The 19,502-nt window shown below is 43.7% G+C and overlaps 1 long non-coding RNA gene across 2 annotated transcripts; it reads right to left on the bottom strand.

The window, feature by feature from the left end:
- Positions 1-39: 39 nt before the first annotated feature.
- On the bottom strand, positions 40-7,765 carry LOC133375881 (uncharacterized). 2 transcript variants are annotated; one of them, XR_009760330.1, is made up of 4 exons: positions 7,575-7,765; positions 4,800-4,886; positions 2,520-2,649; positions 40-161 (listed from the first exon to the last, which is right to left on the bottom strand). It is a non-coding gene; the product is annotated as an uncharacterized LOC133375881 (long non-coding RNA). The 2 variants fall into 2 exon arrangements; XR_009760332.1 differs by lacking the exon at positions 4,800-4,886.
- Between the last annotated feature and the right edge of the window lie 11,737 nt (positions 7,766-19,502).

Genomic DNA, 19,502 nt, shown 5'->3' with positions numbered 1-19,502 from the left:
AATAAAATTGGCTGAAGGGGGAAAGAAGAACAAAGACTCTTTTGAAGCAGAATGGTGGCATTTTATTTTAGCATCAACATCAGACTCTGGAATTGGCCAGGTGCCTTCTCCTTTTAAAACACTGTGGATAACTTAACATCTGAAGATCTAATTTGTAGTATCTATAAAAGAAAGCACAAATATTAATAGTCTTATTGGTTAGAGCAAGTAGGGGAATATGGAGGGGAGGTGGGAAGATTGGGATTGGGGAAACTAGATAAGAACATAAGAACATAAGAAGAGCCTGCTGGATCAGGCCAGTGGCCCATCTAGTCCAGCATCCTGTTCTCACAGTGGCCAACCAGGTGCCTGGGGGAAGCCCGCAAGCAGGACCCGAGTGCAAGAACACTCTCCCCTCCTGAGGCTTCCGGCAACTGGTTTTCAGAAGCATGCTGCCTCTGACTAGGGTGGCACAGCACAGCCATCACGGCTAGTAGCCACTGATAGCCCCGTTCTCCATGAATTTGTCTAATCTTCTTTTAAAGCCATCCAAGCTGGTGGCCATTACTGCATCTTGTGGGAGCAAATTCCATAGTTTAACTATGCGCTGAGTAAAGAAGTACTTCCTTTTGTCTGTCCTGAATCTTCCAACATTCAGCTTCTCTGAATGTCCATGAGTTCTAGTATTATGAGAGAGGGAGAAGAACTTTTCTCTATCCACTTTCTCAATGCCATGCATAATTTTATACACTTCTATCATGTCTCCTCTGACCTGCCTTTTCTCTAAACTAAAAAGCCCCAAATGCTGCAACCTTTCCTCGTAAGGGAGTCGCTCCATCCCCTTGATCATTCTGGTTGCCCTCTTCTGAACCTTTTCCAACTCTAGAATATCCTTTTTGAGATGAGGCGACCAGAACTGTACACAGTATTCCAAATGCGGCCGCACCATAGTTTATATAATGGCATTATGATATCGGCTGTTTTATTTTCAATACCTTTCCTAATTATCCCTAGCATAGAATTTGCCTTTTTCACAGCTGCCGCACACTGGGTCAACATTTTCATCGTGCTGTCCACTACAACCCCGAGGTCTCTCTCCTGGTCGGTCACCGCCAGTTCAGACCCCATGAGCATATATGTGAAATGAAGATTTTTTGCTCCAATATGCATAATTTTACACTTGTTTATATTGAATTGCATTTGCCATTTTTCCGCCCATTCACTCAGTTTGGAGAGGTCTTTTTGGAGCTCTTCGCAATCCCTTTTTGTTTTAACAACCCTGAACAATTTAGTGTCGTCAGCAAACTTGGCCACTTCACTGCTCACTCCTAATTCTAGGTCATTAATGAACAAGTTGAAAAGTACACGTCCCAATACCGATCCTTGAGGGACTCCACTTTCTACAGCCCTCCATTGGGAGAACTGTCCATTTATTCCTACTCTCTGCTTTCTCCTTCTTAACCAATTCCTTATCCACAAGAGGACCTCTCCTCTTATTCCATGACTGCTAAGCTTCCTCAGAAGCCTTTGGTGAGGTACCTTGTCAAACGCTTTTTGAAAGTCTAAGTATACTATGTCCACTGGATCACCTCTATCTATATGCTTGTTGACACTCTCAAAGAATTCTAATAGGTTACTGAGACAGGACTTTCCCTTGCAGAAGCCATGCTGGCTCTGCTTCAGCAAGGCTTGTTTTTCTATGTGCTTAGTTAATCTAGCTTTAATAATACTTTCTACCAGTTTTCCAGGGACAGAAGTTAAGCTAACTGGCCTGTAATTTCCAGGATCCCCTCTGGATCCCTTTTTGAAGATTGGCGTTACATTTGCCATTTTCCAGTCCTCAGGCACGGAGGAGGACCCAAGGGACAAGTTACATATTTTAGTTAGCAGATCAGCAATTTCACATTTGAGTTCTTTGAGAACTCTCGGGTGGATGCCATCCGGGCCCGGTGATTTGTCAGTTTTTATATTGTCCATTAAGCCTAGAACTTCCTAGCCTAGATCTATCTGATTGTTTGCGGTTTTCTATTTGCAAAAGTGCAATAAGAATAAAATTTAAAAAATGAAGGCATTTGTATGTCACTTTTCATCCCTAACCCCCCCACACCAGCAAATCACATACCATAAACAGTTTAAATACAGTATGGTGTTGTTTAAAATACAATAAACTAGAAGCAGGATAAAACATATTAAGTGGCAACAGCCCTCAGAATGGAAGTCCAATCACGGCACTACTAGCATCCTCCTCCTAGGTTGAGCAGAAGCTTAAGCCCAGGAGCAACAGTTGCAATGCTTCCTGGGCCCTCGACAGTTTTCACACATACATTCCCTGTTTTTTAAATATCTCTAATTGAGCCCTTAATCTAGACTAGGATGTCTATGGACACATCTCCCCACTCCCCCCAAAAGAGGAAATGCATCACCAACAAAGAGAAAAGAGGACATAGATTTGCATAAAATTTGCATGTGCTAATTTATATGTGTACATGCAAATGTAGAAATAATTACTACAGTCAAAATAGAACTACAGTACATCTTACCATAATGGGGAAGGCAATGACAAGGTGATATGCGTGCCTGCTCCGTCTGCTGTCCAGGTGCTAAGTGTTGATGGTCAACTTCAAGATCCTTCCTGCTCTCCCTTCTTTATCTTCTTTATCCCTCCTTCATCTTTAAAACAAGACTTAGATGGGACAAACTTTCATCCCCACAGACCATTTGAAAATTGTTTGGTTAACCACTCGTGATTTTTCTGCCTGTTGTAGCACTTGCAATGTGCTGTGCTAAGTGCTGGGTGATTTTTAATTGTATTTTTATTTCTTATATATTGTATTTTATTGAACTGAATTCAAATTGAATTCAAAGCTTTTAAAAAAAAGATGTTTCCTTTTAACATGTTTTTAAAGATGTTTTGTTTTAATATATTTTAAAGTCTGTTTTTATGATGTTGTAGAGTGTTTTTAGTGTTTTTGTTTGCCACCCTGGGCTCCTACTGGGAGGAAGGGCAGGATATAAACCAACAGTTATACAATAAAACATAATATAATAAATAAAAGCAATACAAATACAATTAGAAATCAATCTGAATACTGAATGCGTTGGACGTGCCATCTCCCATCTGAAACCACAAATCCACAGACCCACAGTGGACCACCAGTGAAAGAAGCTCGTGGACCACCAGTGGTCTATGGACCACATTTTGGGAACCCCTGCCTAAACTAAAGTCTACCCATTTGAGACTTCTGTAAATCAGTTGACTGGCATGTTTGAGTCTCCTGTAGGTCAGCCATCAGGTGATTTGTATGGTGTACACTTCTGAAATGAAATGTATAAAGCTAAGTGGCCCTAAGGCCTACAGCCAGCCTGAGGAAAGGACAAGATTCCCATCCCCATTTCACATTCAGAAGCCAACCAGACTGGCAGTTGAATCTTACTTCAACAATGGCATCAGGACTGAGTCTCCCACCAAACATGAGGACAGCAGGCTAACTTAGGGAACATAGGCAGGCAACATAACACAATAAATCTATTATACGGGGAGCAGGAGGACTAGCCAAGGGAGCTGATGCCATCTTCTCACAACAAGCACAGCATTCAGTGATGTAGAGTTGCTGCTGTCTTTGAAGCAGAACATTTTCTGATGAGGATGTTTGGATTATGTGTACTTTTGTTTTTAATTTATCCTTCTCTTTACAAATAACTAAGGCTAGAATTAGTATGTGCAATATTTAGTATACATGTTTCCTGGGATAGTTACCCACCCACCCAAAAGTTACTATAAATTTGAAACTTTCCCATTTGATTGGTATTGTATACAATCATCATGTTACTAATTAATTTGATGAAGTGACATTTTTAGAAATGGATTTTTTTCCAACAGAATTATATAGCAGTGGGAAGTTTTCCGTCCCACATCACTGGCAGAGAAATTGTTCAAAAGTCATATTTTGGTCTGTGCTAATCCTGCTGTTCCCCAGTCTTTAATTTGCATCAACACAAATCACCTAGAACAGGGCTGTAGGAGTAGCCAAGGTGGTTACCCTCAGATGCTGTAGGACTACAGCTCTCAATCCCTGGACCAGTTCTGTGGAATGGGTATTGGGAGCACTATTTTACAGTGATTCCACTCCTATCTCAAAAGTCAGTTCTAGAGAATGGTAGCAAAAGTAATGGTAGCAAAGCCCTGGTTTACTGCTAAGGATGTGCTAGAATTCTATCCAATTCGGATTTGGTACTGAATTTTCCATTAATTCTCTTATTCGCTATTGTTGTGGATGAGATTTTTATGTAGTGATTTTCCATGGTTAAAAAAAAAATCCACATCTAAAATATTGATATTAATATCAGTATCAATGTTTTATTGATATTTCCTTTCAAAATTTTGATATTAATATCAATATTTGGGGGGAATGAATTGGTAAAAGCAGCAGCTCGCAGACAAAATAATTTTTATTTATTTATTTATTTATTTATTAGATTTATATCCGTCCTTCCCAGTAGGAGCCCAGCCTGTGAGATCAATGGAAAGCTCTCAAATTGGTACTGGCCAGTGGATCCCATCCTTAGTTTACACATGCAGCAGAATAACTTAATAGAATCTTGAACCACTGCACCAGTTTAGACTGCAAGTGGGAGATACCATTTTTGAAAGTTCACCCATGTAAAACAAATAACAAAAATAACTCAGTACAAGCAGAAACTAGCATATCAGGGATAATGGTTATAAGCCAGCCTTCTCCTTGCTGGGCTGGTTTTCTACTTGCATGGAGTGTTGATGTTTGATTAATGAAAGGAATATTTTTTAAAAAGGGACCACCCACCTGCCATCTGAAATGGCACAACTGTCTCCGGATTCTCTCACCTCGTTCTGCTACATAATGTATGTAGATCAGGGTCTGAACTCTACACTGTAAAGAGGCATGGGGAAAAAACAAACCATTGAATACTTAACATAACAGTGAATCCAGCCAGCCCCATTTTACATTTGGCGTGATTGCACAAATGTGTACGAGCACTGCTACAAACATGCTGAAGTGGAAAATGAGAAACCCACCACTGTGAAAACATTGCATTTCTACTTCCCCCCCCCCAGCAAACATCCATTGTTGATGCAAGCCACCCTAACAGCAAATTTTACTCAACAGCTGTGGTCCCCAGGGGGTGCAAATGGACATTTCCGACTTTCCTGCAATGTGCAATCCAGGCCTCTCTCTTTTTTTTCCCTGCAAACTCATTAACAATAAGGAGACACATTTGCTGTCTTTGGCAGAAGAACACACAGCAGGGAAGGCCCCATCATTTGTATAAACTGCAGAAAACGAGAAGCCGTCTTCTACCCAGTGTCTGCAACAACAGCATCTTGAAAATAACATTTTTGATTACTGCTGTAGTTTAACATTTGGTTATAACAACAGACAGCAAGCAGGACAGCTGCAGGCTGCTTTCCATGCCTTTAGAGGCAATAAGGAAGCCGCAGGAAGAGGAACTGCCTCAGCAGTCAACTGATCCTTCCTCCAGAGTCCAGCAAAAGCTGCAGTTTGTCTCACAGAAGTGGGATCTTCCCAATGCACCTACTTGTTCTGCCACGACTTCCAAACTTTCTTCCTTCAAGGAACCTTCCACATCAATTCATCTGATGATGGAGCCCAGAATGCTGCAGAGGATTCTGGAACATGTTCTAGGGGAGGGGGTTGTCAGCATGGTTCCCATAGGCACCAGTATGCTTGCCAGTTCCTCCTGTGTCTCCATAAATATCGCCCCCAAAATCCACAATGCACAGGAGATTGTTTGCGCTTCCTGCTCATGTCCAGTCTGCACTGACTCGGCCTTTCCTACATTGAACATTCACCCGTAAACATGCCCACATTTGATTGGATGCCAAGCATGGACACACCCATCCTCTCTTCCATTCTGAGCAGCAGAGAGGTGTAAAGAACATCTCTCTGTGAGCAAGCAGGATGGTGGTTGACTTAGGTGCCCTTTTTTCCAATGATGGGGGTGGCTGATGGGGTGCATGCCTGCAACATCCCATTCAGTCAACCCAGGAGGATTGCACGGTTAAAGGTATCAAAAGCTGCTGAGATATCAAGTAAGAGTGGCAGAGTCACACTTCCCCTGTCCTTCTCCCGATACCGGTCATCCATAAGGCAGAATTGGTGGCAAACACACTCACCTTCTGTCACCTCCCACATGTTGGAGGGTGATTCAGTTTAAGGCGTGGCTGAAGAGAAGTTGTCATATACTGCTATCATAATTAGGGAAAGCTGTTTGGCTTTGCCTAAAAAAGCTGAGTGCAACCCCCCCCCCCCAGGAAAAAAAACAGGAATGGACTTTTTGGATGAAGTGGGGGATGAATTGGTTTTGGGGGGAGGGGTCCTGTAGTTGTGGGGTTTTCTTTTCTTTTAAAAACTTCTTCAAAGTTGCTGCTTGGGAAGGCAGTGATGCGCTTCTTCTTCTCTCCCCTGTGACCCCTCCTGCATTTAAAATTAAAGCCATGGCAGCCACAACAAGAGTGCCACCATGTTTTCCCAGAGGCATGCTGGTAGTGGGAAACATTATGGTAGCCAGAACTCTTGCTCCAGCCTCTGCAGCTTTAATTTGGAGTGCAGGAGGGGATGCAGTTGAGGGGAGAGAGGACAGGAGAGCTGGCCCAGCTCTGCCCTCGCAGGAGGCAGTTTAGGAATCTCTCCAACATCTTAAAAAGATGAGAAATAGCCAAAAGATCTTTTTAAAAAACTGCAAAGACGGCATGCATATCAGTGTGCTTGTAAGGACCAACCAACTAGGGATGTGCAGCAGACTTGGAGGATTCAGTCTTGTGTGGTGCTGTTCATTCGGGAGGGGCTTCCCTGAAGGAAGGATTGAACCCTCCTGCTCTTGGTAGGGAGTGGGGGAGGAGACACAAAGTCTTCTCCTTTGCCTCCCCTCTCCTGACCATATATTTAATTAAAAACCCTAATTAAACATTAGCACTGCCCCCAAGTTGATCTCAGGCAGAGCTTGGAAAAGTTACTTTTTTTGAACTACAACTCCCATCAGCCCCAGCCAGCATGGCCACTGGATTGGGCTGATGGGAGTTGTAGTTCAAAAAAGTAACTTTTTCAAGCTCTGATCAGGTCAGATATGGGGAGGGCAGCCCCTGAGGCTGCACAGAGCCGGTCCGCCTGATTGTGGGGCCTCTGCACAGCCCTATAGCTAACACTTCAGTTACATGTAGGGATGGGGGAGGAATCTGGGTCAGTTCGCACTTCAATGCAACTCTATCTGATTCACACTTCCCAAAACAATACGAAAACGTATCACTGTTCCAGATTTGGGGATGCCGTTCTCCCACCAAAAAATATGTATTGAAATGGATATATTAAGGAACAGTGGGAATAAAGATGCATACAAGAATGCATTAGGGGAAATTGATTGCAAAAAAAGTATATATTCAGCAAGGAGAAATGCCCGCTATAATGCTAATGTACAAGAGTTTTTTTAAAAAAAATAAAAAATCACAAACTGATGTGGAATTGTGGCAAACTGAGTGTAAGACTGGAAAAACAAGAAACAAAGAGAAACCAAAACTGACATATTCATCCATCTGTACTTACATGGAAAATTTGCAAGACCATTTGCGCTTCTCTACACCAAGGCATCATTAGAAGAGTTTTTTGGAACATGGATGTGGCAGGGAGGGAAAGGAAACCTAACCCTTAGCTTCCCTCCCACCATTTTCCCCACAAAACTCTTCCCCTCCCTAAAAAGCCCCAGGAAATATGGGTCTAACATCCCCACAGGTCTAGAGGCAGGTAAGGAGGCTGGAGTTTTATGGAGAAAATGGTGGGAGCATAAAGGGTCAAGCATCTGCACCCCACCATCCCTTCTCCATTGCAAATTAGTGCTGCATTGGATTTTTGCAGAATTAGATTTTTTGTTATGGTCCCCTGAATGCATGGGCAAAGGGGTGGGGGCAGCAGAGGCACAAAGTAAGGGGCAGGGCCATCAGGGATGGTCCCACTCCCCTCCCTTGTTCCTACCATAGGCAAAAAGGGCTGAATTGTCTTTATATCAGCTCTCACATGACTGACTTGACACAAGTCTTAAAGGGGCGAGCAGAAAATTCAGAAAATGTAAATGGAACGAATTACCTTTCAGACAAGATGCTACTATAGCCTATGGCATTGATGCCATTAATTTCACCGGGGCTCCAAGTTTCATTTAAAAACAAGTACAATTGGGAGGAACCAACATCTTGCAACATCTATCTTGCAACATCTTGCAACCAGCTTCTTGCAACATGAGGAATTTTTCTAGACATCCAGCCCAATCCTGCACATATCCACTCTAAAAAATGCCCCATTGACTTCAATGGGAATTTCTCCTGGGTAAGTAGGATTGCAACCTGTGTCTTCCCCAGACTCCTGGAACCAAAACATTCCAGCTTAAATGTAGGCTCCGCAAGACTCCGTTGCATCTAGTGTGTCTTCATTTTCAAGCTTATCAGCAGGGTATTCTCTTCCCACATTCAGGGGAAGAAAATAGTCCAGGCAATGTCCTCACAAAACATCTCCTCACCTTGAAGTGAAAAGTAAATGCTGGTTCAGCAGAACTCTGCATATCACATATGAACACAGGAAGCTGCCTTATATTGAGTCAGACCATTGGTCCATCTAGCTCAGTATTGTCTACACTGACGGGCAGTAGCTCTCCAGCATTTCAGATAGCACAGTGAGGAGGAGAGCCTGGCTGGGAGTCCAGAGTCTGTGAGTTCAAATCCCCACTCGTGTCTCCTGGGTGTCAAGGGCCAGCTAACGATCACCCCCACAGTGAGTGGCTCAGGGGTTACATGCCCTGCCACCTGTGCAGCCGTGGGCAAGCTGCATAGTCCCAAGGAGCCCAGTTGCCCCCCAGCTGGCAGTTGCGGACAAGGAAGGGGCTGGCTTGTGCAGCTATGGGAAGCTGAGCAGGCTCTAGCCAGCTGGGGAGGACTAGCCTCAGAGGGAGGCAATGGTAAACCCCCTCTGAATACCGCTTACCATGAACACCCTATTCATAGGGTAGCCATAAGTCAGGATCAACTTGAAGGCAGTCCATTTCCATTTCTCTCCCAGAACTACCTGGAGATGCCAGGGATTGAACCTGGATCCTTCTGCACAAAAGGCAGATGTTCTATCACTGAGCTACAGCCCTTCCCTTAAATCACATTGGAAGCCTCATAGAATCATAAAAAGTTGGAAGGGGCCATCGAGTTCAGCACCCTGCTTAATGCAGGAATCAAACTTAAAGCATACCCGACAGGTAGGTGTCCAGCTCCCTTTCAAATGCCTCCAGGGTTGGAAAGCCCACCACCTCCCTAGGTCATTGGTTCCATTGTTGTAACAGTTTGGACGTTTTTCCTGATGTTCAGCCAAAATCTGGCCTTCTGTAAGTGGAGCCCATTATTCTGTGACCTGCACTCTGGGATGATCGAGAAGAGATCATGGCCCTCCTCTATGTGACAACCTTTCAAGTACTTGAAGAATGCAATCATAAATCCCCTGGACCCAGGACCAAGTCCTTTGGTTCCCCGCTTGATATCTACCCCCAGTTGGAGAAGGAACCACTAATAAGCACTCTTTGGGTATGATTCTGTAGCCAACTGTGGATCCACCTGATAGTTATTCCATCCAGCCCACATGTAGCTAGCTTGCTAATCAGTACATCATGGCAGAGCTTAGAAAAGTTACTTTTTTGAACTACAAGTCCCATCAGCCCAATCCACTGGCCATGCTGGCTGGGGCTGATGGGAGTTGTAGTTCAAAAAAGTAACTTTTCCAAGCTCTGATCATGGGTCACTTTGTCAAAAGCTTTACTGAATTCGAGATATATTATATCCACAGCATTCCCACAGTCTACCAGGGAGGTTACCTGATCCAAAAAATTAGAAAATATGTCTGGCAGGATTTGTTCTTGATAAATCCATGTTGGCTTCTAATAATCACTGCATTGTTTTCAAGGTGCTTACAGAGAGATTGCATTATAATCTGCTCCAGAATTTTCCCAGGAATCAATGTCAGGCTGACTCCTTTTTGCCCTTTTTGAAGCTAGGGTTAACTTTAGCCCTCCTCCAGTCATCTGGCACTTCACCCATCCACCACAATTTCGCATATAATAGACAGTGGTTGCAAGAGTTCTTCAGCCAGTTTCTTCAACACTCTAGGATGCAATTCATCAGGCCCTGCAGATTTGAGCTTATTCAAAGTAATTAGGCGTTTGTCTATCAAACACAAGCTGCAATCCTGCCCCTTCAACTTCATGTTTGCCAGGAGGGTCTTAGATCTCCTTTTGGGAGAAGACTGAGCCAAAGTAGGCCTCATGTGTGCCTTGGAGACAGTGAATAGGGGCAAACATTTCAACTGAGAAATGCACTATTATTGTGGTGTTAGCCATTTGACAAGGAAAAAGAGAGCAGAAGGGGGCTTCTTGTAGCATTTTACTTAGAGAACGCAGCACTGAACCCTTTGAGGGAGGCTGTGACCGGCTCCACCGAGATGAAGTACCACAACTTGCTTTCAGAACAGATTCACTTTATGCCAAGTTACTTGCAGTGCTGGTGAAACATTTTATTGGCAGGAACTGCAGAAGGAAGCAGGTGGAAGGAGGTAGGGGCCAAGCTGGGATGTAGGAAACATCTGTGCCTCAAGAGGGGGGGGGAGGAAATCAGAGAGACACATGAGGAGAAAATGAAAAACATGTTTCTAAGTAATGTCTTGTTTATTTATTTTTTAAAAGTTGTATTTATGTTTATTTAGGAACTCAGGAGGCTGCCTTATAGCTCTTCAGATTATTTGTCTTGCATTTTTCTCTTTGGACATACAGTGTAGGACTTGTTTTAGGCATATTACTAATACTAATGATTGCCAACTGTCCCAGTAATGTCTATTCTGACTGGAAGCAGCTCCCCAACAGAGGTCTTTCCCATCTTTTCACTGATCCTTTTAAATAGTGATGCCAGAGGATTGCATCTGGGATTGCAAAGCATGGACACCCCCAAGCTGTGGTCCCTCGCCTCAAAGATACAGCCCTGAGCTTTCCTCCTGCATCAGGTTTTGAACTGACTGCTATCTGTAGAAGGTGACACAAAGCTGGAAAGATAAAATCACACACTTCTTAACACAGTGCTTTTTTTGGTTAAAAAAAATATAAGGTGCCAATATTCCAATCTTGATCAAAGTGCTATGGGTTCCAGGAGAAAATGGCTGCTACTGGCAGCAAAAAAAGAGGTGCTGGGAACTCCATACTGGTGAGTACCATCACACACAAAAAAGCCCTGTCTCCCTCTTCTGTCATCCCTCTTCTGTAAATTCTTCAGTTTTGGACCAGAGTATTTGGAGTTACAACCTTCTTGCCCAGGTGCTGGTAGCAGAATTTCACCAGGATTTACAGGAATGATACATTCCTGAAAGGAAGAAAAATCAAGAAAGAAAAAATGAGGTGATAAAGGGTTCAAGGCTGCTATCCATGCATATTCTCCAATCCTTATCTGAAAAAGTACTAAATGAGTGCAGTCTTGGAGATCTGGTAACCTGTATCATTTGGAGAACTTTCTTGTTTCTACAGTGGCCTCATCTTTTGTTTAATTAGTGGCCTCAGCTTACCTAATTTGTATTTGTAAACTGCATGTTCCTGCATTTTTGTATATGTTTACATCCATAGTCACCTCTATTTTTTTTAATTGGGTTCCTGTGACTTGTTCTCTTTGTTACCAATATTTGGGGTCCCCCTCCTCTGTTCTCCTCTAGCTATTTTCCCAACAGAGATATAAAGAAAAACATGTGGGCAGCATTCTACCCAATTGTGAAATACAAACTGAGCGTGCTCCAGAGTTCCCATGGCTTTGGGATGACTGACGAGTGATTGGCACATTCTATTTAGTAATATTATTACGATTTAATTTAATTTTGCTCACATTACATAACAAATAACAAAGCTAATTTAAGCATGATTATGGCCTTCTTCCAATGCACCCTCAAACCTCCCCCCACCCAAAGCTTCTGGCTAGGAGCCTGCAAGGCTGCCAGTGGCCAGTAGCATTAAACGCCAAGAACCACCTGTTTTGGCGGTACCTTGATTATTTAGGAAAACATGGAGGCCTTGTTACAAGGGTTTGTATTAACGTGCTACAGATGATGTTTATGGGACTGCTACTCTGACTCCTCCCTCATGACCATTGAGTTGAAGCTTCATATCCAGGTTCTTTATTACATACCAGATTAGATATTTGCTACAGCTCTCGCTATTGGATGGGAGAAATACATCAGTGTGTGCCCAATGGAGGTTTGTCCATGAGGGTGAATAGGGCAGTGCCCCACCAACCTCAGTCTGCCCACAGCCACCCCACCTGTCTGCCTTCTTACAACCAGCCCAGAGGGTAGCACTGGTTGTCATCTTCTGCCTCCTCAGTCTCAATCTTGCTGCTGTGGAGGAAGAGGAGGATAAAACTACAATTAGTTTCCACTACCTGTCATTGGCTGTGGTTGCACCTGTCATTTGCTCTGGCTCCACATACTGTTGGCCTCCTGCCTTACACCCCACCAGTCCCAATGGTCACCAGACACCATCATGTGTGCCCCTGGAGATATACTGTAACAAAACAGGAAAAGGGCAGCTGTGAACAATTCTGTACCAGTCACCTATGGACAGGATGCTACTATAGTCCACCACAGCAGTATCCTTCAACCTTGGGTCCCCAGATGTTGTTGAACTACAAATCTCTTCATCCTTGGACATTATCCAAGCAGGCTGGGGATGTTGGGAGTAGTCCAAAAACATCTGGGGACCTAAGGTTGAAGAACACCACACTACAGCATCACTTGAAACATGGGTACAAGGCCAGCATCAGACTGCAGTGAGCCCCTGCTCCCCCCTGGATGCACCCACCTCTTACGTTGCCACATCAGTGTGCATGCCTGCCATCACCCAAGATGATGTGGTGATGCAAGAGGTGGCACAACCAGGTGTATTTAAGCACGCCCGCTGCGCACACCGGCAGGGGTGGCGCTGTCTGGGAGAGTGGAGCTCCTGCTCCACAATCCGCGCCACTGTTCTGTTGCAATTTGTGATCATGTCTCCCCCAGCCACAGGGGCCCTCGGTCAGTGCCCAACCCGGCCGCCTGCTGGCACTGGGAGGTGCCTTTTTAAACATAGGAACAAAGGAAGCTACCTTATACTGAATCAGACCTTTGGTCCATCTAGCTCAGTGACTGGCAGTCAGAAGGGAGACAGTCCCAGCCAGGGAGATGCCAGGGATTGAACTTGGCACTTTCTGCATGCAAAGCAGATGTTCTATCACTAAGCTACAACACTACAACAAGCTACAACAAGGCCATCCCGATCAAACATTTTCAAACAGCAGCTACTTCTCAAGCCAGCCAGATGCTCAGAGAAGTTAAGTGATGCTCTGGCAAAGACCTCTGGCTAATCTCCACGTTCACACATTTCTTACCGTGGTCCATGGGATGCAGTTAACATGTACAACATTCACCAAGACCAGGGGATAAAGTTTAATCCTGCTAGTCCTTTGTGAGCTGAACTTCTCGTGACTTCCCACTGAATCCTGTGCTTGTGGGGTTTGCGGGACCAAATCCAGAAAGCGTCTGTGTTCCAACTTCAGCTTTACACTTCCTGAGGAAAACTTATTGGACAAATCTACCTTCAAATACACAGAGGATTCCAGATGATGCTATTCCCTCTTTCCAGGAATAACAGATGTACAACAATGGGATTCACTGTGGAGAATGGCAGGCAATTCTTGTTGAGAGATGGGACTCTCACACTTTTGGTCAAGCCCACATATGCGACCCCAATCTACTTCAAATATGGACAAGTACCACTGCATGTTGCAGTTGTCCACTGAGGCCCAGTTAATAATTCCTTCTCTCAGAGCTTGGAAAAGTTACTTTTTTGAACTACAAGTCCCATCAGCCCAATCCAGTCGCCATGCTGGCTGGGGCTGATGGGAGTTGTAGTTCAAAAAAGTAACTTTTCCAAGCTCTGCCTTCTCTGAAGAGTCATAGCTCAGGGGTAGAGCATGTGCATTGCATGCAGATAATTCCAGGTATCTCCAGTTAGAAGGATCAGATATCAGGTGATGTGAAAGACCTCTGCCTGGACCCTGCCACTCCGATCAGACAACACTAGGGGAGATGGGCAAATAGCTGACCTGGTATATGGTAGCTTCCTATCTTACCATGTTAACAATGTTGATTGTTGCTTATTGCATAGAACAGCCTTCCACAACCTGGGGACCTCCAGATGTTTGGGAGGTTGCCTGGTAGGAGAAGGCTACTATGGGGAAATGACTTCTTCTGTACAATCTTCCCAACCCTTTCAGATCTTGCTCTATATTTTTCTCCTTGGGGAAGTAGCTTTGTATGATGAAGGCCCCAGGTTCAGTTCCCCAGCATCTGCAGTCAGTACTGACCTAGGTGGACCGAAGAGCCTGCAGGATCAGGCCAGTGGCCCATCTAGTCCAGCATCCTGTTCTCACAGTGGCCAACCAGGTGCCTGAGGGAAGCCCACAAGCAGGACCCGAGTGCAAGAACACTCTACCCTCCTGAGGCTTCCGGCAACTGGTTTTCAGAAGCATGCTGCCTCTGACTAGGGTGGCAGAGCACAGCCATCACGGCTAGTAGCCACTGATAGCCCTGTCCTCCATGAATTTGTCTAATCTTCTTTTAAAGCCATCCAAGCTGGTGGCCGTTACTGCATCTTGTGGGAGCAAATTCCATAGTTTAACTATGCGCTGAGTAAAGAAGTACTTCCTTTTGTCTGTCCTGAATCTTCCAACATTCAGCTTCTTTGAATGTCCACGAGTTCTAGTATTATGAGAGAGGGAGAAAAACTTTTCTCTATCCACTTTCTCAGTGCCATGCATAATTTTATACACTTCTATCATGTCTCCTCTGACCTGCCTTTTCTCTAAACTAAAAAGCCCCAAATGCTGCAACCTTTCCTCATAAGGGAGTCGCTCCATCCCCTTGATCATTCTGGTTGCCCTCTTCTGAACCTTTTCCAACTCTATAATATCCTTTTTGAGATGAGGCGACCAGAACTGTACACAGTATTCCAAATGCAGCCGCACCATAGATTTATACAACAGCATTACGATATCAGCTGTTTTATTTTCAATACCTTTCCTAATTATCGCTAGCATGGAATTTGCCTTTTTTTACAGCTGCTGCACACTGGGTCGACATTTTCATCGTGCTGTCCACTACAACCCCGAGGTCTCTCTCCTGGTCAGTCACCGCCAGTTCAGACCCCATGAGCATATATGTGAAACGAAGATTTTTTGCTCCAATATGCATAATTTTACACTTGTTTATATTGAATTGCACTTGCCATTTTTCCGCCCATTCACTCAGTTTGGAGAGGTCTTTCTGGAGCTCTTTGCAATCCCTTTTTGTTTTAACAACCCTGAACAATTTAGTATCATCAGCAAACTTGGCCACTTCACTGCTCACTCCTAATTCTAGGTCATTAATGAACAAGTTGAAAAGTACAGGTCCCAATACCGATCCTTGAGGGACTCCACTTTCTACAGCCCTCCAATGGGAGAACTGTCCATTTACTCCCACTCTCTGCTTTCTCCTTCTTAACCAATTCCTTATCCACAAGAGAACCTCTCCTCTTATTCCATGACTGCTAAGCTTCCTCAGAAGTCTTTGGTGAGGTACCTTGTCAAAAGCTTTTTGAAAGTCTCAGTACACTATGTCCACTGGATCACCTCTATCTATATGCTTGTTGACACTCTCAAAGAATTCTAATAGGTTACTGAGACAGGACTTTCCCTTGCAGAAGCCATGCTGGCTCTGCTTCAGCAAGGCTTGTTCTTCTATGTGCTTAGTTAATCTAGCTTTAATCATACTTTCTACCAGTTTTCCAGGGACAGAAGTTAAGCTAACTGGCCTGTAATTTCCGGGATCCCCCCTGGATCCCTTTTTGAAGATTGGCGTTACATTTGCCACTTTCCAGTCCTCAGGCACGGAGGAGGACCCGAGGGACAAGTTACATATTTTAGTTAGCAGATCAGCAATTTCACATTTGAGTTCTTTGAGAACTCTCAGGTGGATGCCATCCGGGCCCAGTGATTTGTCAGTTTTTATATTGTCCATTAAGCCTAGAACGTCCTCTCTCATTACCACTATTTGTCTCAGTTCCTCAGAATCCCTTCCTGCAAATGTTAGTTCAGGTTCAGGGATCTGCCCTATATCTTCCACTGTGAAGACAGATGCAAAGAATTAATTTAGCTTCTCTGCAATCTCCTTATCGTTCTTTAGTACACCTTTGACTCCCTTATCATCCAAGGGTCCAATCGCCTCCCTAGATGGTCTCCTGCTTTGAATGTATTTATAGAATTTTTTGTTGTTGGTTTTTATGTTCTTAGCAATGTGCTCCTCAAATTCTTTTTTAACATCCCTTATTGTCTTCTTGCATTTCTTTTGCCAGAGTTTGTGTTCCTTTTTATTTTCTTCATTCGGACAAGACTTCCATTTTCTGAAGGAAGACTTTTTGCCTCTAAGAGCTTCCTTGACTTTGCTCGTTAACCATGCTGGCATCTTCTTGGCCCTGGCGGTACCTTTTCTGATCTGCGGTATGCACTCCAGTTGAGCTTCTAATAGAGTGTTTTTAAACAACTTCCAAGCATTTTCGAGTGATGTGACCCTCTGGACTTTGTTTTTCAGCTTTCTTTTTACCAACCCCTCATTTTTGTGAAGTTTCCTCTTTTGAAGTCAAATGTGACTGTGTTGGATTTTCTTGGCAATTGGCCAGTTACATGTATGTTTAATTTAATAGCACTGTGGTCACTGCTCCCAATCGGTTCAACAACACTTACATCTCGCACCAGGTCCCGGTCCCCACTGAGGATTAAGTCCAGGGTTGCTGTCCCTCTGGTCGGTTCCATGACCAACTGATCTAGGGAATAGTCATTTAGAATATCTAGAAACTTTGCTTCTTTGTCATGACTGGAACACATATGCAGCCAGTCTATGTCCGGGTAGTTGAAGTCACCCATTACTACCACATTTCCTAGTTTGGATGCTTCCTCAATTTCATATCTCATCTCAAGGTCTCCCTGAGCATTTTGATCAGGGGGACGATAGATTGTTCCCAGTATTAAGTCCCTCCTGGGGCACGGTATCACCACCCACAACGATTCTGTGGAGGAGTCCACCTGTTTTGGGGTTTTGAGCTTGCTGGATTCAATGCCTTCTTTCACGTATAGAGCGACTCCTCCACCAATACGTCCTTCCCTGTCCTTCCGATATAGTTTATATCCAGGGATAACCGTATCCCACTTTTTTTCTCCATTCCACCAGGTCTCGGTTATGCTCACTATATCAATGCTCTTCTCTAAGACCAAGCACTCCAGTTCTCCCATCTTGGTTCGGAGGCTCCTAGCATTAGCGTACAGGCACTTGTAAGCAGTGTCTCTCTTCAAGTGTCTTTGGCACTTGTGGTTAGGCCTGTGGTAATTTTGCTCTTCTGAATTTATATCCTGTGCCCCTGCTCTCACAATGCCTACTTCTAGGCCTACCCTTTTAAAATTTAATCATTTCTTTGGTCTTTATCCCAGGGGGGAGGTTTATTCTGAACCGGACCTTCCTCAGCTCCTGTCAGGTTTCCCCCCTCAGTCAGTTTAAAAGCTGCTCTGCCACCTTTTTAATTTTAAGTGCCAGCAGTCTGGTTCCATTCTGGTTCAAGTGGAGTCCGTCCCTTTTGTACAGGCCCAGCTTGTCCCAAAATGTTCCCCAGTGCCTTTTCTCCAAATAAACACATTTTTGTAGGCAGTTTTGACAAATGTACACATTTTTGCAAGCCATTTCTCATCATTTCATGCCTTTTGGCATGTTATTTTCACTCATTCATTTTTATGCACACTTTCCCCTCATATATGCATGTTTATAAATGTTGTTTAGCTGGAGAACTGCACCCCAAAATTCTAATAAATGCAAAATTCGAAGGATGTCTGTGTTTCAGTTCTCATATTGTTTCGGAAATTGTGAATTTGATAAATTCTGCTTGAAATGTGAACTGAATCGAAATTCTCACCCATCCCTAGTCCCTAATAAGGTTGCTTGGGACATGTAGTAAGGCCTCTTCCTTTTTATACCCATTTTTGTAATGTTTCAATTTTACTGTTTCCAGTTTGTATAAGTATTTGGATGATGGAATGAGGCGCAGTCATATTACATGAGGTATTGATGATATGCTATTAGAAAACAAACTGAAATGTTTATATTCTCTCTCTCTGAAATACTGGGGTATGGTGAATTAAGTTTCCCTGGCCCCAACTGTAAGTGTCTGTGTGTGTTTTTACACTTCCACTGAAACTGATGAGCACTACAGTAAAGAGGATGAGATTAATGGAAGAGGTGATGACCAACAGAAATTTTTAAGAAGGAATATCTCAAGACTCCCTCTACTTACCGAGGCTCTCAATAGCTGCTAACCCAAATCAATATGTTCTACCTCCACTGTTGGAGGCAGTATACTTCTGAAAGCCAGTTGCTGGAATCTACAGAAGGGGAGAGTGTTGTTGTGCTGAGATCCTGCTTGTGGGCTTCCTGTAGACATCTGGTTGGCCACTGGGAGAACACGATGGTGGACTAGATGGACCACTGTCCAGATCCAACAGGGCTCTTCTTATGTTATGTTCTTATTGTGGTCCGAAGCAGAATGGAACAGAGTAAGCATATGTCTGACTCTATCCTGCTTTTTGAACAGCTGCTCATCTCAAAGACCCCTAGCCATCAGGTTCAGAGTGTTCTGCCAAGCATTTTCCAAAAGTGAAGGAACAAAGGAAAAATTCTGCTAATTTTCTCTTCCTAGCTCCCTTTGATGTCCATTGAAACATCTGTGTATCAAAACAAAAAGTCCTCTTTTTATACCAAGCTTCTGTGTGGCATCCCACTCCCTTGTTTTTGTTACTTTGGCACAAATAAGACTCTTGTACTGCTAAAGGTAACTGTTCTGGCCACCCCATCAGAATCAGGATCATTGATGTGCTTTTAACTCTAGAGCAATACATAGATCAGACTACAGATTTTACACAGGTCTCTGAGACTATACAAGACATTTCTAGGCAAGGATGCTCAAGCAAAGACATTGCAATGATTTGATACACAACCTAAAACCACTCAAGTAGATTCAGGGTGGGCTCATAGATAGCCTTATCCTCCATGTTGCTTGACAGCATCCCATGCCAGGAACCTGATCGTACACCAAGCAGGTGATGAAGAACCATTCAGCTGCCCATTTTCCATTTGAAAAGGCTAAATACTCTTATCAGTCCCTTACCACAGATTTTCACTGGTGGTGAAAATGGAAGGATCTGTCAGTTTCAGTTCTCTCCCTGTCTCATTGTTCCCATCTTAAATTCAGTTCTCCACATTTCTGCAGCCGTTTGCAGTTAAAAAAAATCCTCATGAAAGTTCTTCAGCATTTTAGAGTGAATTTCTCCTGATAAACACATTTGTGTGTGCAGTTTTGACTAA

This window comes from Rhineura floridana, chromosome 1 (assembly GCF_030035675.1).
Source record: "Rhineura floridana isolate rRhiFlo1 chromosome 1, rRhiFlo1.hap2, whole genome shotgun sequence".
Taxonomy (NCBI): Eukaryota; Metazoa; Chordata; class Lepidosauria; order Squamata; family Rhineuridae; genus Rhineura; species Rhineura floridana.
The sequence above is the reverse complement of the archived record's forward strand: the minus strand, read 5'-3'. Positions and strand labels throughout refer to the sequence as shown.